The following is a 9,261-nucleotide window of genomic DNA, read 5'->3' on the forward strand; positions in this document are numbered from 1 at the left end:
AAGACATTTAGTCCTATTTTTGAAAATCTATAATAAAGTGTAGAAATGCAAAGATTCCTACCAGTTAAGAATTAATTAGACCAGGAATGAGATTCGGTGAAAAAGTCGTGTATTGTTTTCCTGCTTAATGAATCATCTTCATGCTCCTCGTTCATTGATGTAAATACCAGCACACAAATACAAATGATTAGATTAGCTTTTCCTGAACTGAACCTGACCCGCTTGTTTTATATGTCTTTATTGAACTTGAGCCAAACTTGAAAAAGTAATTTCAAGATATTTTCTTAAATGAGGGGAATCAACCTGGTTTAAAATGTGGTTCACAAGAATGGGACCAAACTAAAAAACTTTGGTGGCCATGCTGAAACTGACAAAGGAGCTGTCAATCTCTAAGTCCATTCAGTGAGCTGAGGGTTCTCCAAGAGGCCATGGGGTCAGGAAGGCAATTGGACATGGCTGCTGGGCACATTTGTTTCTTTGACCAGCGTTATCCTGAAGAATCACACACATACGCTTCTCCTCACACAGCTACACATGCACACACATTCTTTTCTCCCTCATGCACATCTCCACACACACATTTCCCCTTAAATGTCTATGGATGTGCTTCACACATGTATTCCTTACACAGATATCTGCTTCCTCAAATGCATACAGCACACATGCTTCAAACATACATATGGCTCTTTTTCACATACATACATGTCTCTCACACATACATTCTTTCCACAGACACTAAATATTTCTTTCTCAACAAACACGCACACACACGCGCACACATGCCTTACCACACGAACATTTCTCCCCTCGATACATACATTCTCCTTATACCCATGCAGACCCAACTCTTCTCATGCCTTTTTTTCTTTCTAACATACACATATTTTCACACCACTGCTCCCAGATACAAACTCATTCTCACGTGTTTTCATATGTATGTATATTAGCTTATCTCATCGCACATAGAAATACAAACATGTTCTCCTTCCTTTCCTGCCTCAGCACACACAGCTTCCTCTTGCTGTCGCATTCATCACAACCTCCCAGTTAAAAATGCCACAGGGTGGAATGGGATGAAGCCTCTAGAAGCCCCCATTTGTGTACATGAAGCAGTTTCGAATCATTTGTTATCAGCATGCCACTTGTTTCTATATAAAAGGGGCTTCTAAATGGCTTAAGGGTAAAGCTCATTCTCTTCCTATAAATCTCTCTAAACCATAACCTGGCTTATGCTGTTAACTATCACTTTCTATGGAGAAAATGTTTCTCTAGCATAGTAAATGCTTAAACTCAGCTTGCTTAAATTATCCCAAAATGTGAGTGAGTAGGGACGTTAGGTTCCTGGGGCTGCCGTAACAAATGCCACATATCGGGAGGCTTAAACAACGGAAGGTTATCGTCTCACAGTTCTGGAGGCTGGAAGCCCAAAATCAAGGTCAGTAGGGTTGGTTCCTTCTGAGGCCTGTGAGGGAGAATCCGTTCTGGGCCTCTCTCCTTGACCTGTCTTCTTCCTGTCTTTACATCGTCTTCCCTCTATGCATATCTGTGTCCAAATTTCCTTCCTTTTAAGGACACCAGGCACAATGGATTAGGGCCCACTTTAATGATCTCAGTTTGATGACCTCTGTGAAGACTCTATCTTCCAATCAGGTCACATTTTGAGGTACTCGGGGTTAGGACTTCCACATATGAATTTGGAAGGAAGGGAGCAGAGATGGGGAGCACAAGTGAACCCCTAACTGTAGGATTTGGCTTGTTTCTGCACATGGTTTAGACCAGAGGTACTAAACTCTACCTTGATCAATAGTACATCTGAGGCCTAGATGTGGCAGTTCTTCGTTTGAAACCTTAAACTCAAATGCGACTGCTGCCTGCTCTACTCCCCTCCCCTCCACTCCACCTCCTTTTTACCAGGGACGTGGACCAAGCAAAATTCAGACGCCATACCCAGCAGACTCCCTAAGGTGAAACTGCTCCACCTGGTGGAGAGTCAAGGCACTATGCTTCAGCAAAGGCTAGACCAGCTTGTGAGCGCGCTGCTAGCATCCTCTTGGTTAGTATCAAATATTAGAGAAATAAAAAGGGAAGGAGTCAGAAGGGCAAAACAAATTTGGTGGAAGCGATATATTTCACAGGGGTAGTGCATGGGAAGTGAATATTTAAATCGAACACATTTAACAATAAGATATTAGCAATCAAACTAAATTGTGCTTGTATAGAATTTAAGTGGAACAGAATGTAATAACCCAACTTGGACAAGACTTTCTTTAAAAATCGGTTGCAACGTAGGTGCACACTAGCAGTTTAACACTGGATCTTCACATCCAGAAAAGATGAAATTATATAAAAATTTGCGTGAGAATATGCTCTGTTCCAATAATGGGCACAGAATAAATCCCTCTGCTGGTTGTGCAGCAACAGTTAAGGACCATCTTCCTAATCTCTAATGATATTTACAGAACGAAATCACACAGGACTTAAGACAACACAGAGGATGTAAACAATATCACTGCAGATGTCAGTGGCCCTCACCATTCTGTGCTTCTCCACAAAACACCTCTTGGGAGTTTCTTCCTCCAGGAATGTAATAGTGTGATGTACACTAGGTACATTATAAACAGGTACAACGTACCTGGATTATTGTAATGCATCCCAAAATTCACATGTATATCTCACCAATATGTCAGACTTTTTGCCAAAATGACTGGAAAGACTTGGAAAGCATCAGCAAAGAAAAATTACTCTGCTGGCAGTTGGTGGCCTCTTGATGTGTAGCTTCTTTCTATCCAAAAGAATAAGAGTGCTTTTTTTGAAGAAATGTTTTAATACAGAGTGAATAATGCTGTTTCTTAAAGGCCAAGCAAAAATTTAATTGCTTTATCATATTTTTCACACCCTTAGCTCTGGTTGGAGGGAAGGTAAATTGATTCAACTTCTTTGAATGACAATTTGACAATATCCGTCCAAGTCACCAATGCCCCTCTGGCCCAGTAATTCACTCCTAGTCGCTTATCTTTTAGATATACTCATGCCTGTGTGAAAGGCAGTCTGCGTAAGATCACTCTATGTATGTTGGTGTTCGTGGTAGCAAAATGTTGGCAATAACATAAGTATCCAGCCTGGGGGGACATCATGGGCAATTCAGGGTACATACACGCAATACTGTGTAGACATAGAAAAGAGTGAGAAAAACTATTATTACACTGTTAGGAAACAATCTGCAAGATATTTTGCCAGGTTAAAAAAATATCAAGAAATAGTATGATTATTAGGGTGCAAACAGGGATGGGGGAAATAACATAGATGAATATTTGTACATAAAACATCTCTGCCAGAATAATAAGAAACCAGTGCAATGGTAGCTCCAAGGAGAAGACTTTCCTGCTGAGAGCCAGGAGTGGGAAGGAGATTTTTCGCTGTTGACTCTTTTGTCACTTTTGAATTTTGAGCCTTATAAATGTACCTCTCCAAAAAATTAATTAAATGGGTTTTTGTTTAATTTTCCTTGACCAAAATTTCTCAAAGGTCTAACGATATTTTTAAATTGTTAGTATCATAAGTCTGAAATCAATGTGATTATTCTCTAATATTTAGCAACTTTCTTTTCTTTTAAAGAAAAGTATTACAGTTTATCTTTTTGATCATGTAAATGATTATGTAACTATCTAACAAAACAAAAGATTTCAAGTTTGCTGACTGTATTTCTTCTTTTAACACAATGACTTCAAATGGATTTTTAGAATACATTCTCCTACATACAGAAAATGCAAAAGAAAAATTCAAATGATTCATCTGAATATTACCAATGAAAGTTTGCTTTGATAAAATCCTCAACAAATTAAATTTGAACCCTGCAGATTTGTGCAAGATGAATTCTCAAAAATAAGAAAACTTGAGTGCAAGTTTTCTGAAATGTATTCCTTATGAATTAAATTTCTGAGAATTCCCAATGCTGACTATATAGCATTCTTCCTCCAAAATAAAACTAATTGAAACCAGCGATATTTAGGGAATACTAAGAAAATTAGTACCATTCAGCATAAAATTCAAGCAGGAGGAAAAAGAGAAGTTGCTAAATTTACTAATAATTTGGTAATGCTGAGTCAAAGCAAAATCCACTGAAAGGCACGCTTGGAAGATTTAAGACAAAATCTTGTCTTCAGATTTTGTGTTGTCGTGTTTTGCCTTACACTTTACATTTCAAAGTCAGCATAGTAAAGGTTTTACTTCTTTCAATGCTATTTGGTTATTTATAATGTACCTTTTAATACTGCAATGTTATTAGGGGCATCAGTCCAGGTTGTGGGGCTCATGAGACAACATATGGGGAGGATGCTGGGGGCTAGCCTCATCTGGGGGTTCAGGGAAGACTTTCTGAGGGAATAATGTCTAAAATGAAGATGAGTTTGCTAGAGGAAGCATCGAAGGGTAATGTTCCAGGCAAAGATGACAACATGTGAAATGTCTCAGCAGTGAGTTATCTCTTTTGAGAAAATGAATGAAAATTAATGCGACTGGATCAGAGAAAGCCATACAACAAATGGCCCATGATAAGGTGGTGGGGGCTCCTGAGTGCCAAGGACACAGCTCCTGCCCTCCAGAAGCGTGATGCGGGAGACAGCTAGGCAGGCAAAGACCGGTATACAGGAGAAAATGCCAGCATGAACACAAGACAAATAAAGTGCACTGACAGATTTTAAGCAGAAGAGTGATCAGATCTGTGCTTTAGAAAGAGTTCTCTGGCAATGTGATGTCAATAGTTACCCCCAAAAAATGCAGTTGTTTGATTTGACAGTGATAGTGTAGGGTCTCTTGTAGGTGGAGAGACGAGAGACAGGGAAATGAATTAGGAAGCAGTTAGAAAAGTCCAGGGACAATGGCGAGGAGCACAGTGGTGGGGCAGTGGGATCAGGAGGAGGGAACGGCTGGAAACCCCTTCTGGAGAGAGAGCTGATAAGCCTCGGTGCCCAGCGCCCCTTCCTTTGTGGCTTTCTCATTGGAGTTCACTGGGGTGTGCAGCCACAGCCCATCTCTCCCGCAGCTCTTTTTTGACAGGCTTTCATGGGGATTTGCCCTTGTGGGTGTATTTGACGTGAGGCTTACTTTTTTGTTTCCTTTCTAAAGCAGGCGGTGAATACTGTTGCTAAGCGGAGAGACTGAATCCCTGTGCCTGGACCAATGAAAACTTTCGTGGGCTAGCATCTTCTTGAGAGCTCTCTGTAAAGCTCGTCAAGTTCTGAACAAAACCTCAGAACAAAGAATGAACTGCACCACTCTGTTTCATTTTAGAACCATTTTTAGTCACTGTAGGAGTAGGGAGCTTTGAGACCTGATTAGAAACAGCCCCTGTGAAGTCGTGAAGCTCGTGTTATCATTGGAGATGGATTGTGCACCAGGGACTTGACGTCCATTGTCTCTAATATAACAGAATTGCAGGTACGTTTACCCTCAGTTTACAAATATAGAAACTGGGGGTCCTAAAGCTTAGGATACTGCCGGCGAGGGCTAGTAAGGGTTGATGCAGTACTCACTCCAGCACAGGTTTGTCTGCTGCTTCTTCCATGCCACCTCTCCTCTTTCAGCATCCTCCATCTCTTTGACCCTCCTCTCCTGCCAAGTGTTTATCCTGGCACCTCATCTCACCTTCCTAAAATGTGTACTGATCTGGAAAGTAGAATACCAGTGTTTGAGTTGCAGCTCTGCTAGAGACCATCTTTCTTATTTTAGGCAAGTCACTTAACTTTTCTGTTCTTGGTTCCCTCCCCTGTAAAGATCAAAGGATTTTCCTAAATCATCCCCAAGACCTCTTCATGCTCTTAAGGTTCTATGATCCAGGCTACTACATACAGAAAACTAACGGGAACAGTCCTTGTGGCCACCATTTCTCCTCTGCCATTTTTTACCACGCCTCTCCTTCCTCCAGCTCTCATAGGACGAAATGTATGTTGGAGACACCGTGAGATAGCTAGCCATAGACCACAGAGGTAATCTCCAGCGTGACCTTGCAATCTCATTATGTTTTCCAAGTCAGTCTTCTCTCTTGTTCCCCATCCATCCATCTGTCTTTCTGTAAATACTTACTGAGTGCCTTCTGTGTCTCCCAAATCCCCAATTCTATCACCGCCTCTCACTCTCGGCAGATGACCTTGGCTTCGCAGAGCATGAACTCCTCAACTTCCTGCCAAAAACACTTTACAAGCTGGCCTGCCTCTGTCCTTACACTGTCCTGTCACTGTAGAGGTGTCCTCCTCCTCTTGTCTCCCATTTCCTTCTGTCTGGGCTCTGAATCTCGTCCCCATCAGCATTCTCAGGGTTATCCTTTTCTCTACTGCATCTTCAACTTTTCCCTTTCTACTAGCTCCTGTTCATCAACATTTAAAAGCTTGTCTCCGCCATCTTAAAAAAAAAAAAAAAAGGAAGGAAGGAAAAAAGAAGGAGAGAGAAAGGGAAAGAAGGGAAGGAAGGAAGGAGGAAAAGGAAGGAAGAAAAGGGCCAGAGAATATTTTCTTTCTTTTAACCACTAAGGCACTCAGAGTCCAGATTCACCTTCTATTTCCCTGGCTACTCTCTCTTAATTCCCTTTGTCGTCATTTAGTTTAAAAACAGAAACAAATCGTGCTCATTATAAACAATTATGACAGCCTCTGCCCATCCTTTCAGTCGGCGGTTCTCCAGTTCCACCTCCTGGCCTTGCCCTACTCCAGTCTTACACTCTGTGAAAATCTTTTCTGTTCCTGGACTTTGAGTTCCTGGACCCAAATTGCCATCTTCATTGCAAGCCTTCCCTGAAACCAAATCAACCCTCAAGCCCTGTTCCTTCTGCCCCTGTCTCGTATCTCTTGAATCTGTCCTTTGCTCTCTGTTTTCACCACAGCGGCACAGTTCAGGCCATCATCTGCTGCCCTTTCAGTGATTAGGACAGCCTCGTCACCACTCTCCTGGCCTCCAGTTTGATCGTTCCTCCTATTGTTTAAGATCTAAGAATGGCCATGCTGGAGGGAGAGTCATATGTAGAAAGCTGGAACATCTAGCAAATATTAGCTTACCGTGGTGCCCATTGGGTTGTTCTAAGTCCTCAACCCTAAAAAACTGCATTAGAAAAGTTACCTTGGCTTCAATTTAGCTGGAGTATCAGGCACTTGGTGGGGGAGTTGGGGTGAGACTCAGTTTCCTCATCTAGAAAAGAAGGGGTTGCATTAGACCAGTGCCTTGTGAGTACACCCAAATCCTCGGAGTTCTGACTCTACAGGTCTGAGGTGGGGCCAGAAAATTTTACGTACCTAACAAGCTCCCAGATGACGGTGATGCTGAGGTCCACAGACCACACCTGGAGTGGCCCTGGACCAGATGATACCCACAATTTTAGTTTCTTAACCTGCACTATCCAATGTGGTCGCTAGTTACACGGCTATTTAAATTAATATTAAAATTAAATTAAATTAAAATTCAGTTCCTCAGGCACACTACCCACATGTCAAGTGCTCAACAGCCACGTGTGGCTAGTGGCTACCATATTGGACAGCACAGAACGTTCCCATTATCACAGAAAGTCCTATTGGACGCGGCCATTGCCTCACAGACTTCTGGGGAGGAAATTTTACCATAGGAGGAAGGTAAAATATCCTTTGACTGGTAAGGCCTTTCAGCATTCCTCAGGTACACCTGTGCACTTGGCCTATAGTTCAGCCCTAATTTTAAAGTCCCAAGACTCATACCCCATTCTGTCCTAGCACCATTTTGCACAGGAAGCACACACAAAAATAGGACTGGAGATGGAAAATACTAGAATTTCTGTGCTGGAAACTGTGTCTGCACCACTGCAGGGCGTGGTGGGCAAAGCACATGATTTGGTGGCTGAAGTCCTATGTTTGGTTCTCCATGTGGCCTTAAGCCTCTCTGACCCTCTGTATCCTCATCTGTATTCTAGAAATATCTACCTCACAGGGAGATATGTGAAAAAGCACCTGTGATTTATACCAAACTCAGTTATTTTTTCCTTCCTCCTCCGCGCTCCCGTAGCCTGTTACACACATTCTAACTTAGTGCTCACACGCTCTGGTGTGTGTCTCCACCCGGCTTGGGGCTGATGAAGCACAAGGTAAGGTTCCCGTTGGATTTAGTTTTCCCCTCACCATTTACTCTACTGCCAGGCACACGCTCCAAAAATGTGTGAATGATTACGTCTCAGGGTAAAGGCAAGTCACAGGTATTATACGAGACTGGAGGGCTGTGTCATCGCCCTGACTCTCCAAAGCTGGTGCACGCTCTGCCTTCAGCCTGGAATGCCTGCCATCCCCATTCTGACCTGCAGCCCACCTTCACTCACTCTACCCCATCTCTGGCTGTGGAAACCCTAGCCACCCTTCGAGCATCTTCTCAAGGATCGGGATACCAAATTAAATGGCTGTGGAGTCAAATCCTGCCTCTACTGCTGCCTACCCAGGACCTCGGGTAATTTTTGTAATCTTGCTAATCTTCATTTTCCTGATCTATAAATTGGGCAGAAAAACACCTTTCGGTTTTGATACAAGATTTACACTAGTAAATGTATGCAGAACATTTAGCAGGATGCCAAATGTATAGCAAATGCTGGATTATGTCTTATTTATTGAAAACAGCCATTTCTGGTCTCCAGACCTTGTCATCTCAGGGACTCTGGGTGGTAAAGATGTCTTTTAACTGCTTTGGGAAATTCTCTATTCTGCAACAAAATCCAGTCTTCTGGAGACTTCCCCTAGGTTATCCTTTATTTCAAGTCATTCATTTACAAACATTTACTGAGTGCTCACTATTCCCCAGGCACTGTGCTAGATGCTGGAGACACACAGATCAGGGAGAGGCTCTGACCTCGAGAAGTTTATATGTTGTCTAATGGGGAGCCGACTTCCTCTGGAAGCCTTCCCTGGCCCACCTCAGGCTGGGTGGAAGCCCGTGGTCTAACTACCCCACTCAGTTGCTGCCCTCAATCCTGTCCTTACCACACCATATTGTATTTTTATTCCAAACATGGGCTGGTCCCTGTTCTAAGTATCTATATTCATTAATTCAATGAATTTTCACAACAGCCTAATGAGATAAGTACTGTCATTATTCCCATCTAACAGATGAGGAAACTGAGGCACAGAGTGATTAACTAACTTGCTCAAGGTCTTGTAACTTATAAGTAGAGGGAGCAAGGATTTGAAAACACACCTTCGGGCTCCAACTTAAAATGTTGTATTTACCTGCCTCCTCCACTGGAATTTGAGATGGAACCTGTGC

The sequence above is a fragment of the Equus quagga genome, chromosome 5, assembly GCF_021613505.1.
Source record: "Equus quagga isolate Etosha38 chromosome 5, UCLA_HA_Equagga_1.0, whole genome shotgun sequence".
Classification (NCBI taxonomy): Eukaryota; Metazoa; Chordata; class Mammalia; order Perissodactyla; family Equidae; genus Equus; species Equus quagga.